At 44.5% G+C, this 18,515-nt stretch overlaps 24 non-coding genes across 24 annotated transcripts; all 24 read left to right on the top strand.

Moving 5' to 3' along the window:
- The first annotated feature begins 185 nt into the window (after positions 1–185).
- Positions 186–304, top strand: LOC130399929 (5S ribosomal RNA). Its single transcript, XR_008902421.1, has one exon. It is a non-coding gene; the product is annotated as a 5S ribosomal RNA (ribosomal RNA).
- Positions 305–823: 519 nt separating this feature from the next.
- LOC130400989 (5S ribosomal RNA) lies at positions 824–942 on the top strand. Its single transcript, XR_008903453.1, has one exon. It is a non-coding gene; the product is annotated as a 5S ribosomal RNA (ribosomal RNA).
- Positions 943–1,461: 519 nt separating this feature from the next.
- On the top strand, positions 1,462–1,581 carry LOC130395736 (5S ribosomal RNA). Its single transcript, XR_008898757.1, has one exon. It is a non-coding gene; the product is annotated as a 5S ribosomal RNA (ribosomal RNA).
- A 519-nt stretch (positions 1,582–2,100) lies between these two features.
- Positions 2,101–2,219, top strand: LOC130396726 (5S ribosomal RNA). The gene has a single exon (XR_008899349.1). It is a non-coding gene; the product is annotated as a 5S ribosomal RNA (ribosomal RNA).
- A 529-nt stretch (positions 2,220–2,748) lies between these two features.
- On the top strand, positions 2,749–2,866 carry LOC130395475 (5S ribosomal RNA). The gene has a single exon (XR_008898528.1). It is a non-coding gene; the product is annotated as a 5S ribosomal RNA (ribosomal RNA).
- A 529-nt stretch (positions 2,867–3,395) lies between these two features.
- On the top strand, positions 3,396–3,514 carry LOC130394548 (5S ribosomal RNA). The gene has a single exon (XR_008897696.1). It is a non-coding gene; the product is annotated as a 5S ribosomal RNA (ribosomal RNA).
- A 529-nt stretch (positions 3,515–4,043) lies between these two features.
- Positions 4,044–4,163, top strand: LOC130395630 (5S ribosomal RNA). The gene has a single exon (XR_008898668.1). It is a non-coding gene; the product is annotated as a 5S ribosomal RNA (ribosomal RNA).
- A 656-nt stretch (positions 4,164–4,819) lies between these two features.
- On the top strand, positions 4,820–4,938 carry LOC130399744 (5S ribosomal RNA). Its single transcript, XR_008902244.1, has one exon. It is a non-coding gene; the product is annotated as a 5S ribosomal RNA (ribosomal RNA).
- A 529-nt stretch (positions 4,939–5,467) lies between these two features.
- LOC130394113 (5S ribosomal RNA) lies at positions 5,468–5,586 on the top strand. Its single transcript, XR_008897303.1, has one exon. It is a non-coding gene; the product is annotated as a 5S ribosomal RNA (ribosomal RNA).
- Positions 5,587–7,333: 1,747 nt separating this feature from the next.
- Positions 7,334–7,453, top strand: LOC130394140 (5S ribosomal RNA). Its single transcript, XR_008897327.1, has one exon. It is a non-coding gene; the product is annotated as a 5S ribosomal RNA (ribosomal RNA).
- Positions 7,454–8,112: 659 nt separating this feature from the next.
- Positions 8,113–8,231, top strand: LOC130400517 (5S ribosomal RNA). Its single transcript, XR_008902999.1, has one exon. It is a non-coding gene; the product is annotated as a 5S ribosomal RNA (ribosomal RNA).
- A 529-nt stretch (positions 8,232–8,760) lies between these two features.
- On the top strand, positions 8,761–8,879 carry LOC130394917 (5S ribosomal RNA). Its single transcript, XR_008898029.1, has one exon. It is a non-coding gene; the product is annotated as a 5S ribosomal RNA (ribosomal RNA).
- A 529-nt stretch (positions 8,880–9,408) lies between these two features.
- LOC130400451 (5S ribosomal RNA) lies at positions 9,409–9,527 on the top strand. Its single transcript, XR_008902935.1, has one exon. It is a non-coding gene; the product is annotated as a 5S ribosomal RNA (ribosomal RNA).
- Positions 9,528–10,056: 529 nt separating this feature from the next.
- On the top strand, positions 10,057–10,175 carry LOC130400842 (5S ribosomal RNA). The gene has a single exon (XR_008903315.1). It is a non-coding gene; the product is annotated as a 5S ribosomal RNA (ribosomal RNA).
- A 529-nt stretch (positions 10,176–10,704) lies between these two features.
- LOC130394141 (5S ribosomal RNA) lies at positions 10,705–10,824 on the top strand. Its single transcript, XR_008897328.1, has one exon. It is a non-coding gene; the product is annotated as a 5S ribosomal RNA (ribosomal RNA).
- A 658-nt stretch (positions 10,825–11,482) lies between these two features.
- LOC130396728 (5S ribosomal RNA) lies at positions 11,483–11,601 on the top strand. Its single transcript, XR_008899351.1, has one exon. It is a non-coding gene; the product is annotated as a 5S ribosomal RNA (ribosomal RNA).
- A 530-nt stretch (positions 11,602–12,131) lies between these two features.
- Positions 12,132–12,250, top strand: LOC130399971 (5S ribosomal RNA). Its single transcript, XR_008902461.1, has one exon. It is a non-coding gene; the product is annotated as a 5S ribosomal RNA (ribosomal RNA).
- A 530-nt stretch (positions 12,251–12,780) lies between these two features.
- Positions 12,781–12,899, top strand: LOC130396729 (5S ribosomal RNA). The gene has a single exon (XR_008899352.1). It is a non-coding gene; the product is annotated as a 5S ribosomal RNA (ribosomal RNA).
- A 529-nt stretch (positions 12,900–13,428) lies between these two features.
- LOC130396730 (5S ribosomal RNA) lies at positions 13,429–13,547 on the top strand. Its single transcript, XR_008899353.1, has one exon. It is a non-coding gene; the product is annotated as a 5S ribosomal RNA (ribosomal RNA).
- A 529-nt stretch (positions 13,548–14,076) lies between these two features.
- LOC130394572 (5S ribosomal RNA) lies at positions 14,077–14,195 on the top strand. Its single transcript, XR_008897717.1, has one exon. It is a non-coding gene; the product is annotated as a 5S ribosomal RNA (ribosomal RNA).
- Positions 14,196–14,724: 529 nt separating this feature from the next.
- On the top strand, positions 14,725–14,843 carry LOC130396731 (5S ribosomal RNA). Its single transcript, XR_008899354.1, has one exon. It is a non-coding gene; the product is annotated as a 5S ribosomal RNA (ribosomal RNA).
- A 529-nt stretch (positions 14,844–15,372) lies between these two features.
- Positions 15,373–15,492, top strand: LOC130394142 (5S ribosomal RNA). The gene has a single exon (XR_008897329.1). It is a non-coding gene; the product is annotated as a 5S ribosomal RNA (ribosomal RNA).
- A 658-nt stretch (positions 15,493–16,150) lies between these two features.
- Positions 16,151–16,269, top strand: LOC130396732 (5S ribosomal RNA). Its single transcript, XR_008899355.1, has one exon. It is a non-coding gene; the product is annotated as a 5S ribosomal RNA (ribosomal RNA).
- Positions 16,270–16,798: 529 nt separating this feature from the next.
- On the top strand, positions 16,799–16,917 carry LOC130394114 (5S ribosomal RNA). Its single transcript, XR_008897304.1, has one exon. It is a non-coding gene; the product is annotated as a 5S ribosomal RNA (ribosomal RNA).
- Positions 16,918–18,515: the final 1,598 nt, after the last annotated feature.

The raw sequence follows: 18,515 nt of genomic DNA on the forward strand, positions 1-18,515 counted from the left end.
CAGATAATTAATGAATTCAGATGTCACAATGATCGTTTACATGGATAAGGAGTCCTACTGAATCAATTACTGCCGTTTATATCTAACTAATGATTGTTTTTGTAAAAGTGTAACGTCGAGCCTCAGCAGCTTTCTCACTCCTTATGTGCTACTGTATAAAACCTGGTTTTGCGCCTGCACTAATTGCTTACGGCCATACCACCCTGAACACGCCCGATCTCGTCTGATCTCGGAAGCTAAGCAGGGTCGGGCCTGGTTAGTACTTGGATGGGAGTCCGCCTGGGAATACCAGGTGCTGTAAGCTTTTTCTTTTTCAACTCGAGCTCATTGACTCCGTGGCGTACCGTGACCTGATGTTTACTGCCAACCGCTTTGGAGGATTTAAGCAACATACAAAAACTGACAACGTCTCTCAAAACTGTTTTTGTGAAACATGAGGACAGTATAGTGATACTGCCAGCAGGGAGCACCAGAGAGCTGAACCGACAGTTGTACATTTCTTAAACTTTCACCAACACAAACACGCACGCTCACTTCAGATCATGGGAGGACGTCAAAAAATCCCCACCCATTCTCTGACACTTTAACCGTTAACCTTGGTTCAAACATTTAACATCACACGCACACGCAGTGTATTTCAGATAATTAATTAATTCAGATGTCACAATGATCGTTTACATGGATAAGGAGTCCTACTGAATCAATTACTGCCGTTTATATCTAACTAATGATTGTTTTTGTAAAAGTGTAACGTCGAGCCTCAGCAGCTTTCTCACTCCTTATGTGCTACTGTATAAATCCTGGTTTTGCGCCTTTACTAATTGTCTACGGCCATACCACCCTGAACACGCCCGATCTCGTCTGAACTCGGAAGCTAAGCAGGGTCGGGCCTGGTTAGTACTTGGATGGGAGACCGCCAGGGAATACCAGGTGCTGTAAGCTTTTTCTTTTTCAACTCGAGCTCATTGACTCCGTGGCGTACCGTGACCTGATGTTTACTGCCAACCGCTTTGGAGGATTTAAGCAACATACAAAAACTGACAACGTCTCTCAAAACTGTTTTTGTGAAACATGAGGACAGTATAGTGATACTGCCAGCAGGGAGCACCAGAGAGCTGAACCGACAGTTGTACATTTCTTAAACTTTCACCAACACAAACACGCACGCTCACTTCAGATCATGGGAGGACGTCAAAAAATCACCACCCATTCTCTGACACTTTAACCGTTAACCTTGGTTCAAACATTTAACATCACACGCACACGCAGTGTATTTCAGATAATTAATTAATTCAGATGTCACAATGATCGTTTACATGGATAAGGAGTCCTACTGAATCAATTACTGCCGTTTATATCTAACTAATGATTGTTTTTGTAAAAGTGTAACGTCGAGCCTCAGCAGCTTTCTCACTCCTTATGTGCTACTGTATAAAACCTGGTTTTGCGCCTGCACTATTTGCTTACGGCCATACCACCCTGAACACGCCCGATCTCGTCTGAATACGGAAGCTAAGCAGGGTCGGGCCTGGTTAGTACTTGGATGGGAGATCTGCCTGGGAATACCAGGTGCTGTAAGCTTTTTCTTTTTCAACTCGAGCTCATTGACTCCGTGGCGTACCGTGACCTGATGTTTACTGCCAACCGCTTTGGAGGATTTAAGCAACATACAAAAACTGACAACGTCTCTCAAAACTATTTTTGTGAAACATGAGGACAGTATAGTGATACTGCCAGCAGGGAGCACCAGAGAGCTGAACCGACAGTTGTACATTTCTTAAACTTTCACCAACACAAACACGCACGCTCACTTCAGATCATGGGAGGACGTCAAAAAATCACCACCCATTCTCTGACACTTTAACCGTTAACCTTGGTTCAAACATTTAACATCACACGCACACGCAGTGTATTTCAGATAATTAATGAATTCAGATGTCACAATGATCGTTTACATGGATAAGGAGTCCTACTGAATCAATTACTGCCGTTTATATCTAACTAATGATTGTTTTTGTAAGAGTGTAACGTCGAGCCTCAGCAGCTTTATCACTCCTTATGTGCTACTGTATAAAACCTGGTTTTGCGCCTGCACTAGTTGCTTACGGCCATACCACCCTGAACACGCCCGATCTCGTCTGATCTCGGAAGCTAAGCAGGGTCGGGCCTGGTTAGTACTTGGATGGGAGACCGCCTGGGAATACCAGGTGCTGTAAGCTTTTTCTTTTTCAACTCGAGCTCATTAACTCCGTGGCCTACCGTGGCGTACCGTGACCTGATGTTTACTGCCAACCGCTTTGGAGGATTTAAGCAACATACAAAAACTGACAACGTCTCTCAAAACTATTTTTGTGAAACATGAGGACAGTATAGTGATACTGCCAGCAGGGAGCACCAGAGAGCTGAACCGACAGTTGTACATTTCTTAAACTTTCACCAACACAAACACGCACGCTCACTTCAGGTCATGGGAGGACGTCAAAAAATCACCACCCATTCTCTGACACTTTAACCGTTAACCTTGGTTCAAACATTTAACATCACACGCACACGCAGTGTATTTCAGATAATTAATGAATTCAGATGTCACAATGATCGTTTACATGGATAAGGAGTCCTACTGAATCAATTACTGCCGTTTATATCTAACTAATGATTGTTTTTGTAAGAGTGTAACGTCGAGCCTCAGTAGCTTTCTCACTCCTTATGTGCTACTGTATAAAACCTGGTTTTGCGCCTGCACTAATTGCTTACGGCCATACCATCCTGAACACGCCCGATCTCGTCTGATCTGGAAGCTAAGCAGGGTCGGGCCTGGTTAGTACTTGGATGGGAGACCGCCTGGGAATACCAGGTGCTGTAAGCTTTTTCTTTTTCAACTCGAGCTCATTGACTCCGTGGCCTACCGTGGCGTACCGTGACCTGATGTTTACTGCCAACCGCTTTGGAGGATTTAAGCAACATACAAAAACTGACAACGTCTCTCAAAACTATTTTTGTGAAACATGAGGACAGTATAGTGATACTGCCAGCAGGGAGCACCAGAGAGCTGAACCGACAGTTGTACATTTCTTAAACTTTCACCAACACAAACACGCACGCTCACTTCAGATCATGGGAGGACGTCAAAAAATCACCACCCATTCTCTGACACTTTAACCGTTAACCTTGGTTCAAACATTTAACATCACACGCACACGCAGTGTATTTCAGATAATTAATGAATTCAGATGTCACAATGATCGTTTACATGGATAAGGAGTCCTACTGAATCAATTACTGCCGTTTATATCTAACTAATGATTGTTTTTGTAAAAGTGTAACGTCGAGCCTCAGCAGCTTTCACACTCCTTATGTGCTACTGTATAAAACCTGGTTTTGCGCCTGGACTAATTGCTTACGGCCATATCACCCTGAACAAGCCCGATCTCGTCTGATCTCGGAAGCTAAGCAGGGTCGGGCCTGGTTAGTACTTGGATAGGAGACTGCCTGGGAATACCAGGTGCTGTAAGCTTTTTCTTTTTCAACTCGAGCTCATTGACTCCGTGGCCTACCGTGGCGTACCGTGACCTGATGTTTACTGCCAACCGCTTTGGAGGATTTAAGCAACATACAAAAACTGACAACGTCTCTCAAAACTATTTTTGTGAAACATGAGGACAGTATAGTGATACTGCCAGCAGGGAGCACCAGAGAGCTGAACCGACAGTTGTACATTTCTTAAACTTTCACCAACACAAACACGCACGCTCACTTCAGATCATGGGAGGACGTCAAAAAATCACCACCCATTCTCTGACACTTTAACCGTTGACCTTGGTTCAAACATTTAACATCACACGCACACGCAGTGTATTTCAGATAATTAATGAATTCAGATGTCACAATGATCGTTTACATGGATAAGGAGTCCTACTGAATCAATTACTGCCGTTTATATCTAACTAATGATTGTTTTTGTAAAAGTGTAACGTCAAGCCTCAGCAGCTTTCTCACTCCTGATGTGCTACTGTATAAAACCTGGTTTTGCGCCTGCACTAATTGCTTACGGCCATACCACCCTGAACACGCCCGATCTCGTCTGAACTTGGAAGCTAAGCAGGGCCGGGCATGGTTAGTACTTGGATGGGAGACCTCCTCAGAAGCCCAGGTTGCTGTAAGTAGTGACGGGTGTCACAAAAAGAAAAAAAACAAAAACACGCCCGATCTCGTCTGATCTCGAAAGCTAAGCAGGGTCGGGCCTGGTTAGTACTTGGATGGGAGACCGCCTGGGAATACCAGGTGCTGTAAGCTTTTTATTTTTCAACTCGAGCTCATTGACTCCGTGGCCTACCGTGGCGTACCGTGACCTGATGTATGCCAACCGCTTTGGAGGATTTAAGCAATATACAAAAACTGACAACGTCTCTCAAAACTATTTTTGTGAAACATGAGGACAGTATAGTGATACTGCCAGCAGGGAGCACCAGAGAGCTGAACCGACAGTTGTACATTTCTTAAACTTTCACCAACACAAACACGCACGCTCACTTCAGATCATGGGAGGACGTCAAAAAATCACCACCCATTCTCTGACACTTTAACCGTTAACCTTGGTTCAAACATTTAACATCACACGCACACGCAGTGTATTTCAGATAATTAATGAATTCAGATGTCACAATGATCGTTTACATGGATAAGGAGTCCTACTGAATCAATTACTGCCGTTTATATCTAACTAATGATTGTTTTTGTAAGAGTGGAACGTCGAGCCTCAGCAGCTTTCTCACTCCTTATGTGCTACTGTATAAAACCTGGTTTTGCGCCTGCACTAATTGCTTACGGCCATACCACCCTGAACACGCCCGATCTCGTCTGATCTCGGAAGCTAAGCAGGGTCGGGCCTGGTTAGTACTTGGTTGGGAGACCGCCTGGGAATACCAGGTGCTGTAAGCTTTTTCTTTTTCAACTCGAGCTCATTGCCTCCGTGGCCTACCGTGGCGTACCGTGACCTGATGTTTACTGCCAACCGCTTTGGAGGATTTAAGCAACATACAAAAACTGACAACGTCTCTCAAAACTATTTTTGTGAAACATGAGGACAGTATAGTGATACTGCCAGCAGGGAGCACCAGAGAGCTGAACCGACAGTTGTACATTTCTTAAACTTTCACCAACACAAACACGCACGCTCACTTCAGATCATGGGAGGACGTCAAAAAATCACCACCCATTCTCTGACACTTTAACCGTTAACCTTGGTTCAAACATTTAACATCACACGCACACGCAGTGTATTTCAGATAATTAATGAATTCAGATGTCACAATGATATTTTACATGGATAAGGAGTCCTACTGAATCAATTACTGCCGTTTATATCTAACTAATGATTGTTTTTGTAAAAGTGTAACGTCAAGCCTCAGCAGCTTTCTCACTCCTTATGTGCTACTGTATAAAACCTGGTTTTGCGCCTGCACTAATTGCTTACGGCCATACCACCCTGAACACGGCCGATCTCGTCTGATCTCGGAAGCTAAGCTGGGTCGGGCCTGGTTAGTACTTGGATGGGAGACCGCCTGGGAATACCAGGTGCTGTAAGCTTTTTCTTTTTCAACTCGAGCTCATTGACTCCGTGGCCTACCGTGGCGTACCGTGACCTGGGCCCTGTACCACGAAGCTCGCTTAGAGGGTTAGCGAGGTATGTTGAGCTCCAAGCCTGGGTTAGTTGTACCACGAAAGTCGATCTCTTTTAGCGTCGCTGTATCACCATGGTGACTTATGCTCGCAACCAAACCTGGTCGGGAGCAGTTTTTCGGCTTAGTCTAGCCGGAGATCGGCTACTTAAATCGGCGTGCGCAGGTTCCTAGCCCCTCCTCTGACAATGGCGTCACCATTTGTGGGTGTTCCCGTGGACCCCGGCGCACTTCTCGTACAGGCGTCTCTCCGGAGACAGAGGGTTTTACGGGACAGAACCGATCCCTTGGCATTGTCTGACGATATTCAGATTTCAGACTTTATTGTCATTGTGCAAACAACGAAATTGGGGTTCTTCATGAGAGATACAGATTCTCATCAGAGGGTGTTCGTTATTTGATCGTCCTTTTGGACCTTATGTAGACAATGATTACTGTTGCGCATTGTGTCTCTGTGACAGTGTGCTGGAGTGGAGGTAGCGCGTCAGTCTTGAATTTCTGCCCGGGGTGTTCGACTCACAAGTAATGCAAATGTATGTGAAGCTTAAAAAGTCCTAATTCTCATGCATATGGAATACTTATTCACTAAAGCTTATGAAATTATATTTTTGTGCTTATTTCGAACTTGAAGCCATATTTTCAAGGCCGTGCTGGCACCACATCTATGGGGGTAAATTGCATGATGATAGACCGGCGAAATTGAACCCCGGTCGCTGGCGTTCGGGTCTTATACCAATCCATTACGCTAGAGCCGCTACCTCACAGCAGTCGAAAACATGCCATACATTTCTTAAATAGGGTGTATTTAAAGTGAATTCCCTAAATGATAGAATAAGGCAGGATGGACGTTGCTTATGCATTTTTAAATCATCATCATTCTATTTGGATTAATGGCGAACAATTCTGCATTTGGCATAGTTATTTTACAAACAATATGCAGAATATTTTAACTTAAACGCATATAGACTGATTGATCTATCGTAAAGGTGAGAAAAATGACGCAAAAAACGCCCCTTTCACGTGAACGCGCACTGAACCTAAAGCGGAAAACCTGGTTCAACTAATTTAATCTAAAGTGAGCTTCGTGGTACCATTTAACTCTGATTGCGAGTTGCGGCTCTGTCGAGCCAGGTTTTCCCAAGAAAGCCTGGGTATGTTCAGCGAGCTTCGTGGTATAGGGCACTGATGTTTACTGCCAACCGCTTTGGAGGATTTAAGCAACATACAAAAACTGACAACGTCTCTCAAAACTATTTTTGTGAAACATGAGGACAGTATAGTGATACTGCCAGCAGGGAGCACCAGAGAGCTGAACCGACAGTTGTACATTTCTTAAACTTTCACCAACACAAACACGCACGCTCACTTCAGATCATGGGAGGACGTCAAAAAATCACCACCCATTCTCTGACACTTTAACCGTTAACCTTGGTTCAAACATTTAACATCACACGCACACGCAGTGTATTTCAGATAATTAATGAATTCAGATGTCACAATGATCGTTTACATGGATAAGGAGTCCTACTGAATCAATTACTGCCGTTTATATCTAACTAATGATTGTTTTTGTAAGAGTGTAACGTCGAGCCTCAGCAGCTTTCTCACTCCTTATGTGCTACTGTATAAAACCTGGTTTTGCGCCTTCACTAATTGCTTACGGCCATACCACCCTGAACACGCCCGATCTCGTCTGATCTCGGAAGCTAAGCAGGGTCGGGCCTGGTTAGTACTTGGATGGGAGACCTCCTCAGAAGCCCAGGTTGCTGTAAGTAGTGACGGGTGTCACAAAAAGAAAAAAAAAAAAAACACGCCCGATCTCGTCTGATCTCGGAAGCTAAGCAGGGTCGGGCCTGGTTAGTACTTGGATGGGAGTCCGCCTGGGAATACCAGGTGCTGTAAGCTTTTTCTTTTTCAACTCGAGCTCATTGCCTCCGTGGCCTACCGTGGCGTACCGTGACCTGATGTTTACTGCCAACCGCTTTGGAGGATTTAAGCAACATACAAAAACTGACAACGTCTCTCAAAACTGTTTTTGTGAAACATGAGGACAGTATAGTGATACTGCCAGCAGGGAGCACCAGAGAGCTGAACCGACAGTTGTACATTTCTTAAACTTTCACCAACACAAACACGCACACTCACTTCAGATCATGGGAGGACGTCAAAAAATCCCCACCCATTCTCTGACACTTTAACCGTTAACCTTGGTTCAAACATTTAACATCACACGCACACGCAGTGTATTTCAGATAATTAATGAATTCAGATGTCACAATGATCGTTTACATGGATAAGGAGTCCTACTGAATCAATTACTGCCGTTTATATCTAACTAATGATTTTTTTTGTAAAAGTTTAACGTCGAGCCTCAGCAGCTTTCTCACTCCTTATGTGCTACTGTATAAAACCTGGTTTTGTGCCTGCACTAATTGCTTACGGCCATACCACCCTGAACACGCCCGATCTCGTCTGATCTCAGAAGCTAAGCAGGGTCGGGCCTGGTTAGTACTTGGATGGGAGACCGCCTGGGAATACCAGGTGCTGTAAGCTTTTTCTTTTTCAACTCGAGCTCATTGCCTCCGTGGCCTACCGTGGCGTACCGTGACCTGATGTTTACTGCCAACCGCTTTGGAGGATTTAAGCAACATACAAAAACTGACAACGTCTCTCAAAACTGTTTTTGTGAAACATGAGGACAGTATAGTGATACTGCCAGCAGGGAGCACCAGAGAGCTGAACCGACAGTTGTACATTTCTTAAACTTTCACCAACACAAACACGCACGCTCACTTCAGATCATTGGAGGACGTCAAAAAATCACCACCCATTCTCTGACACGTTAACCGTTAACCTTGGTTCAAACATTTAACATCACACGCACACGCAGTGTATTTCAGATAATTAATGAATTCAGATGTCACAATGATCGTTTACATGGATAAGGAGTCCTACTGAATCAATTACTGCCGTTTATATCTAACTAATGATTTTTTTTGTAAAAGTTTAACGTCGAGCCTCAGCAGCTTTCTCACTCCTTATGTGCTACTGTATAAAATCTGGTTTTGCGCCTGCACTAATTGCTTACGGCCATACCACCCTGAACACGCCCGATCTCGTCTGATCTCGGAAGTTAAGCAGGGTCGGGCCTGGATAGTACTTGGATGGGAGACCGCCTGGGAATACCAGGTGCTGTAAGCTTTTTCTTTTTCAACTCGAGCTCATTGCCTCCGTGGCCTACCGTGGCGTACCGTGACCTGATGTTTACTGCCAACCGCTTTGGAGGATTTAAGCAACATACAAAAACTGACAACGTCTCTCAAAACTATTTTTGTGAAACATGAAGACAGTATAGTGATACTGCCAGCAGGGAGCACCAGAGAGCTGAAACGACAGTTGTACATTTCTTAAACTTTCACCAACACAAACACGCACGCTCACTTCAGATCATGGGAGGACGTCAAAAAATCACCACCCATTCTCTGACACTTTAACCGTTAACCTTGGTTCAAACATTTAACGTCACACGCACACGCAGTGTATTTCAGATAATTAATGAATTCAGATGTCACAATGATCGTTTACATGGATAAGGAGTCCTACTGAATCAATTACTGCCGTTTATATCTAACTAATGATTGTTTTTGTAAAAGTGTAACGTCAAGCCTCAGCAGCTTTCTCACTCCTTATGTGCTACTGTATAAAACCTGGTTTTGCGCCTGCCCTAATTGCTTACGGCAATACCACCCTGAACACGCCCGATCTCGTCTGATCTCGGAAGCTAAGCAGGGTTGGGCCTGGTTAGTACTTGGAAGGGAGACCGCCTGGGAATACCAGGTGCTGTAAGCTTTTTCTTTTTCAACTCGAGCTCATTGCCTCCGTGGCCTACCGTGGCGTACCGTGACCTGATGTTTACTGCCAACCGCTTTGGAGGATTTAAGCAACATACAAAAACTGACAACGTCTCTCAAAACTATTTTTGTGAAACATGAGGACAGTATAGTGATACTGCCAGCAGGGAGCACCAGAGAGCTGAACCGACAGTTGTACATTTCTTAAACTTTCACCAACACAAACACGCACGCTCACTTCAGATCATGGGAGGACGTCAAAAAATCACCACCCATTCTCTGACACTTTAACCGTTAACCTTGGTTCAAACATTTAACATCACACGCACACGCAGTGTAATTCAGATAATTAATGAATTCAGATGTCACAATGATCGTTTACATGGATAAGGAGTCCTACTGAATAAATTACTGCCGTTTATATCTAACTAATGATTGTTTTTGTAAAAGTGTAACGTCAAGCCTCAGCAGCTTTCTCACTCCTTATGTGCTACTGTATAAAACCTGGTTTTGCGCCTGCACTAATTGCTTACGGCCATACCACCCTGAACACGCCCGATCTCGTCTGAACTCGGGAGCTAAGCCGGGTCGGGCCTGGTTAGTACTTGGATGGGAGACCGCCTGGGAATACCAGGTGCTGTAAGCTTTTTCTTTTTCAACTCGAGCTCATTGACTCCGTGGCCTACCGTGGCGTACCGTGACCTGATGTTTACTGCCAACCGCTTTGGAGGATTTAAGCAACATACAAAAACTGACAACGTCTCTCAAAACTATTTTTGTGAAACATGAGGACAGTATAGTGATACTGCCAGCAGGGAGCACCAGAGAGCTGAACCGACAGTTGTACATTTCTTAAACTTTCACCAACACAAACACGCACGCTCACTTCAGATCATGGGAGGACGTCAAAAAATCACCACCCATTCTCTGACACTTTAACCGTTAACCTTGGTTCAAACATTTAACATCACACGCACACGCAGTGTATTTCAGATAATTAATGAATTCAGATGTCACAATGATCGTTTACATGGATAAGGAGTCCTACTGAATCAATTACTGCCGTTTATATCTAACTAATGATTGTTTTTGTAAGAGTGTAACGTCGAGCCTCAGCAGCTTTCTCACTCCTTATGTGCTACTGTATAAAACCTGGTTTTGCGCCTTCACTAATTGCTTACGGCCATACCACCCTGAACACGCCCGATCTCGTCTGATCTCGGAAGCTAAGCAGGGTCGGGCCTGGTTAGTACTTGGATGGGAGACCTCCTCAGAAGCCCAGGTTGCTGTAAGTAGTGACGGGTGTCACAAAAAGAAAAAAAAAAAAACACGCCCGATCTCGTCTGATCTCGGAAGCTAAGCAGGGTCGGGCCTGGTTAGTACTTGGATGGGAGTCCGCCTGGGAATACCAGGTGCTGTAAGCTTTTTCTTTTTCAACTCGAGCTCATTGCCTCCGTGGCCTACCGTGGCGTACCGTGACCTGATGTTTACTGCCAACCGCTTTGGAGGATTTAAGCAACATACAAAAACTGACAACGTCTCTCAAAACTGTTTTTGTGAAACATGAGGACAGTATAGTGATACTGCCAGCAGGGAGCACCAGAGAGCTGAACCGACAGTTGTACATTTCTTAAACTTTCACCAACACAAACACGCACGCTCACTTCAGATCATGGGAGGACGTCAAAAAATCACCACCCATTCTCTGACACTTTAACCGTTAACCTTGGTTCAAACATTTAACATCACACGCACACGCAGTGTATTTCAGATAATTAATGAATTCAGATGTCACAATGATCGTTTACATGGATAAGGAGTCCTACTGAATCAATTACTGCCGTTTATATCTAACTAATGATTGTTTTTGTAAAAGTGTAACGTCGAGCCTCAGCAGCTTTCTCACTCCTTATGTGCTACTGTATAAAACCTGGTTTTGCGCCTGCACTAATTGCTTACGGCCATACCACCCTGAACACGCCCGATCTCGTCTGATCTCGGAAGCTAAGCAGGGTCGGGCCTGGTTAGTACTTGGATGGGAGACCGCCTGGGAATACCAGGTGCTGTAAGCTTTTTCTTTTTCAACTCGAGCTCATTGCCTCCGTGGCCTACCGTGGCGTACCGTGACCTGATGTTTACTGCCAACCGCTTTGGAGGATTTAAGCAACATACAAAAACTGACAACGTCTCTCAAAACTATTTTTGTGAAACATGAGGACAGTATAGTGATACTGCCAGCAGGGAGCACCAGAGAGCTGAACCGACAGTTGTACATTTCTTAAACTTTCACCAACACAAACACGCACGCTCACTTCAGATCATGGGAGGACGTCAAAAAATCACCACCCATTCTCTGACACTTTAACCGTTAACCTTGGTTCAAACATTTAACATCACACGCACACGCAGTGTATTTCAGATAATTAATGAATTCAGATGTCACAATGATCGTTTACATGGATAAGGAGTCCTACTGAATCAATTACTGCCGTTTATATCTAACTAATGATTGTTTTTGTAAAAGTGTAACGTCGAGCCTCAGCAGCTTTCTCACTCCTTATGTGCTACTGTATAAAACCTGGTTTTGCGCCTGCACTAAATTGCTTACGGCCATACCACCCTGAACACGCCTGATCTCGTCTGATCTCGGAAGCTAAGCAGGGTCGGGCCTGGTTAGTACTTGGATGGGAGACCGCCTGGGAATACCAGGTGCTGTAAGCTTTTTCTTTTTCAACTCGAGCTCATTGCCTCCGTGGCCTACCGTGGCGTACCGTGACCTGATGTTTACTGCCAACCGCTTTGGAGGATTTAAGCAACATACAAAAACTGACAACGTCTCTCAAAACTAGTTTTTGTGAAACATGAGGACAGTATAGTGATACTGCCAGCAGGGAGCACCAGAGAGCTGAACCGACAGTTGTACATTTCTTAAACTTTCACCAACACAAACACGCACGCTCACTTCAGATCATGGGAGGACGTCAAAAAATCACCACCCATTCTCTGACACTTTAACCGTTAACCTTGGTTCAAACATTTAACATCACACGCACACGCAGTGTATTTCAGATAATTAATGAATTCAGATGTCACAATGATCGTTTACATGGATAAGGAGTCCTACTGAATCAATTACTGCCGTTTATATCTAACTAATGATTGTTTTTGTAAAAGTGTAACGTCGAGCCTCAGCAGCTTTCTCACTCCTTATGTGCTACTGTATAAAACCTGGTTTTGCGCCTGCACTAATTGCTTACGGCCATACCACCCTGAACACGCCCGATCTCGTCTGATCTCGGAAGCTAAGCAGGGTCGGGCCTGGTTAGTACTTGGATGGGAGACCGCCTGGGAATACCAGGTGCTGTAAGCTTTTTCTTTTTCAACTCGAGCTCATTGCCTCCGTGGCCTACCGTGGCGTACCGTGACCTGATGTTTACTGCCAACCGCTTTGGAGGATTTAAGCAACATACAAAAACTGACAACGTCTCTCAAAACTATTTTTGTGAAACATGAGGACAGTATAGTGATACTGCCAGCAGGGAGCACCAGAGAGCTGAACCGACAGTTGTACATTTCTTAAACTTTCACCAACACAAACACGCACGCTCACTTCAGATCATGGGAGGACGTCAAAAAATCACCACCCATTCTCTGACACTTTAACCGTTAACCTTGGTTCAAACATTTAACATCACACGCACACGCAGTGTATTTCAGATAATTAATGAATTCAGATGTCACAATGATCGTTTACATGGATAAGGAGTCCTACTGAATCAATTACTGCCGTTTATATCTAACTAATGATTGTTTTTGTAAAAGTGTAACGTCGAGCCTCAGCAGCTTTCTCACTCCTTATGTGCTACTGTATAAAACCTGGTTTTGCGCCTGCACTAATTGCTTACGGCCATACCACCCTGAACACGCCCGATCTCGTCTGATCTCGGAAGCTAAGCAGGGTCGGGCCTGGTTAGTACTTGGATGGGAGACCGCCTGGGAATACCAGGTGCTGTAAGCTTTTTCTTTTTCAACTCGAGCTCATTGACTCCGTGGCCTACCGTGGCGTACCGTGACCTGATGTTTACTGCCAACCGCTTTGGAGGATTTAAGCAACATACAAAAACTGACAACGTCTCTCAAAACTATTTTTGTGAAACATGAGGACAGTATAGTGATACTGCCAGCAGGGAGCACCAGAGAGCTGAACCGACAGTTGTACATTTCTTAAACTTTCACCAACACAAACACGCACGCTCACTTCAGATCATGGGAGGACGTCAAAAAATCACCACCCATTCTCTGACACTTTAACCGTTAACCTTGGTTCAAACATTTAACATCACACGCACACGCAGTGTATTTCAGATAATTAATGAATTCAGATGTCACAATGATCGTTTACATGGATAAGGAGTCCTACTGAATCAATTACTGCCGTTTATATCTAACTAATGATTGTTTTTGTAAAAGTGTAACGTCAAGCCTCAGCAGCTTTCTCACTCCTTATGTGCTACTGTATAAAACCTGGTTTTGCGCCTGCACTAATTGCTTACGGCCATACCACCCTGAACACGCCCGATCTCGTCTGATCTCGGAAGCTAAGCAGGGTCGGGCCTGGTTAGTACTTGGAATGGAGACCGCCTGGGAATACCAGGTGCTGTAAGCTTTTTCTTTTTCAACTCGAGCTCATTGCCTCCGTGGCCTACCGTGGCGTACCGTGACCTGATGTTTACTGCCAACCGCTTTGGAGGATTTAAGCAACATACAAAAACTGACAACGTCTCTCAAAACTATTTTTGTGAAACATGAGGACAGTATAGTGATACTGCCAGCAGGGAGCACCAGAGAGCTGAACCGACAGTTGTACATTTCTTAAACTTTCACCAACACAAACACGCACGCTCACTTCAGATCATGGGAGGACGTCAAAAAATCACCACCCATTCTCTGACACTTTAACCGTTAACCTTGGTTCAAACATTTAACATCACACGCACACGCAGTGTATTTCAGATAATTAATGAATTCAGATGTCACAATGATCGTTTACATGGATAAGGAGTCCTACTGAATCAATTACTGCCGTTTATATCTAACTAATGATTGTTTTTGTAAAAGTGTAACGTCGAGCCTCAGCAGCTTTCTCACTCCTTATGTGCTACTGTATAAAACCTGGTTTTGCGCCTGCACTAATTGCTTACGGCCATACCACCCTGAACACGCCCGATCTCGTCTGATCTCGGAAGCTAAGCAGGGTCGGGCCTGGTTAGTACTTGGATGGGAGACCGCCTGGGAATACCAGGTGCTGTAAGCTTTTTCTTTTTCAACTCGAGCTCATTGACTCCGTGGCCTACCGTGGCGTACCGTGACCTGATGTTTACTGCCAACCGCTTTGGAGGATTTAAGCAACATACAAAAACTGACAACGTCTCTCAAAACTATTTTTGTGAAACATGAGGACAGTATAGTGATACTGCCAGCAGGGAGCACCAGAGAGCTGAACCGACAGTTGTACATTTCTTAAACTTTCACCAACACAAACACGCACGCTCACTTCAGATCATGGGAGGACGTCAAAAAATCACCACCCATTCTCTGACACTTTAACCGTTAACCTTGGTTCAAACATTTAACATCACACGCACACGCAGTGTATTTCAGATAATTAATGAATTCAGATGTCACAATGATCGTTTACATGGATAAGGAGTCCTACTGAATCAATTACTGCCGTTTATATCTAACTAATGATTGTTTTTGTAAGAGTGTAACGTCGAGCCTCAGCAGCTTTCTCACTCCTTATGTGCTACTGTATAAAACCTGGTTTTGCGCCTGCACTAATTGCTTACGGCCATACCACCCTGAACACGCCCGATCTCGTCTGATCTCGGAAGCTAAGCAGGGTCGGGCCTGGTTAGTACTTGGATGGGAGACCTCCTCAGAAGCCCAGGTTGCTGTAAGTAGTGACGGGTGTCACAAAAAGAAAAAAAAAAAAAACACGCCCGATCTCGTCTGATCTCGAAAGCTAAGCAGGGTCGGGCCTGGTTAGTACTTGGATGGGAGACCGCCTGGGAATACCAGGTGCTGTAAGCTTTTTCTTTTTCAACTCGAGCTCATTGACTCCGTGGCCTACCGTGGCGTACCGTGACCTGATGTTACTGCCAACCGCTTTGGAGGATTTAAGCAATATACAAAAACTGACAACGTCTCTCAAAACTATTTTTGTGAAACATGAGGACAGTATAGTGATACTGCCAGCAGGGAGCACCAGAGAGCTGAACCGACAGTTGTACATTTCTTAAACTTTCACCAACACAAACACGCACGCTCACTTCAGATCATGGGAGGACGTCAAAAAATCACCACCCATTCTCTGACACTTTAACCGTTAACCTTGGTTCAAACATTTAACATCACACGCACACGCAGTGTATTTCAGATAATTAATGAATTCAGATGTCACAATGATCGTTTACATGGATAAGGAGTCCTACTGAATCAATTACTGCCGTTTATATCTAACTAATGATTGTTTTTGTAAGAGTGTAACGTCGAGCCTCAGCAGCTTTCTCACTCCTTATGTGCTACTGTATAAAACCTGGTTTTGCGCCTGCACTAATTGCTTACGGCCATACCACCCTGAACACGCCCGATCTCGTCTGATCTCGGAAGCTAAGCAGGGTCGGGCCTGGTTAGTACTTGGATGGGAGACCGCCTGGGAATACCAGGTGCTGTAAGCTTTTTCTTTTTCAACTCGAGCTCATTGCCTCCGTGGCCTACCGTGGCGTACCGTGACCTGATGTTTACTGCCAACCGCTTTGGAGGATTTAAGCAACATACAAAAACTGACAACGTCTCTCAAAACTATTTTTGTGAAACATGAGGACAGTATAGTGATACTGCCAGCAGGGAGCACCAGAGAGCTGAACCGACAGTTGTACATTTCTTAAACTTTCACCAACACAAACACGCACGCTCACTTCAGATCATGGGAGGACGTCAAAAAATCACCACCCATTCTCTGACACTTTAACCGTTAACCTTGGTTCAAACATTTAACATCACACGCACACGCAGTGTATTTCAGATAATTAATGAATTCAGATGTCACAATGATCGTTTACATGGATAAGGAGTCCTACTGAATCAATTACTGCCGTTTATATCTAACTAATGATTGTTTTTGTAAAAGTGTAACGTCAAGCCTCAGCAGCTTTCTCACTCCTTATGTGCTACTGTATAAAACCTGGTTTTGCGCCTGCACTAATTGCTTACGGCCATACCACCCTGAACACGGCCGATCTCGTCTGATCTCGGAAGCTAAGCTGGGTCGGGCCTGGTTAGTACTTGGATGGGAGACCGCCTGGGAATACCAGGTGCTGTAAGCTTTTTCTTTTTCAACTCGAGCTCATTGACTCCGTGGCCTACCGTGGCGTACCGTGACCTGGGCCCTGTACCACGAAGCTCGCTTAGAGGGTTAGCGAGGTATGTTGAGCTCCAAGCCTGGGTTAGTTGTACCACGAAAGTCGATCTCTTTTAGCGTCGCTGTATCACCATGGTGACTTATGCTCGCAACCAAACCTGGTCGGGAGCAGTTTTTCGGCTTAGTCTAGCCGGAGATCGGCTACTTAAATCGGCGTGCGCAGGTTCCTAGCCCCTCCTCTGACAATGGCGTCACCATTTGTGGGTGTTCCCGTGGACCCCGGCGCACTTCTCGTACAGGCGTCTCTCCGGAGACAGAGGGTTTTACGGGACAGAACCGATCCCTTGGCATTGTCTGACGATATTCAGATTTCAGACTTTATTGTCATTGTGCAAACAACGAAATTGGGGTTCTTCATGAGAGATACAGATTCTCATCAGAGGGTGTTCGTTATTTGATCGTCCTTTTGGACCTTATGTAGACAATGATTACTGTTGCGCATTGTGTCTCTGTGACAGTGTGCTGGAGTGGAGGTAGCGCGTCAGTCTTGAATTTCTGCCCGGGGTGTTCGACTCACAAGTAATGCAAATGTATGTGAAGCTTAAAAAGTCCTAATTCTCATGCATATGGAATACTTATTCACTAAAGCTTATGAAATTATATTTTTGTGCTTATTTCGAACTTGAAGCCATATTTTCAAGGCCGTGCTGGCACCACATCTATGGGGGTAAATTGCATGATGATAGACCGGCGAAATTGAACCCCGGTCGCTGGCGTTCGGGTCTTATACCAATCCATTACGCTAGAGCCGCTACCTCACAGCAGTCGAAAACATGCCATACATTTCTTAAATAGGGTGTATTTAAAGTGAATTCCCTAAATGATAGAATAAGGCAGGATGGACGTTGCTTATGCATTTTTAAATCATCATCATTCTATTTGGATTAATGGCGAACAATTCTGCATTTGGCATAGTTATTTTACAAACAATATGCAGAATATTTTAACTTAAACGCATATAGACTGATTGATCTATCGTAAAGGTGAGAAAAATGACGCAAAAAACGCCCCTTTCACGTGAACGCGCACTGAACCTAAAGCGGAAAACCTGGTTCAACTAATTGAATCTAAAGTGAGCTTCGTGGTACCATTTAACTCTGATTGCGAGTTGCGGCTCTGTCGAGCCAGGTTTTCCCAAGAAAGCCTGGGTATGTTCAGCGAGCTTCGTGGTATAGGGCACTGATGTTTACTGCCAACCGCTTTGGAGGATTTAAGCAACATACAAAAACTGACAACGTCTCTCAAAACTATTTTTGTGAAACATGAGGACAGTATAGTGATACTGCCAGCAGGGAGCACCAGAGAGCTGAACCGACAGTTGTACATTTCTTAAACTTTCACCAACACAAACACGCACGCTCACTTCAGATCATGGGAGGACGTCAAAAAATCACCACCCATTCTCTGACACTTTAACCGTTAACCTTGGTTCAAACATTTAACATCACACGCACACGCAGTGTATTTCAGATAATTAATGAATTCAGATGTCACAATGATCGT

Source organism: Gadus chalcogrammus, chromosome 12 (assembly GCF_026213295.1).
Source record: "Gadus chalcogrammus isolate NIFS_2021 chromosome 12, NIFS_Gcha_1.0, whole genome shotgun sequence".
NCBI classification, from domain to species: Eukaryota; Metazoa; Chordata; class Actinopteri; order Gadiformes; family Gadidae; genus Gadus; species Gadus chalcogrammus.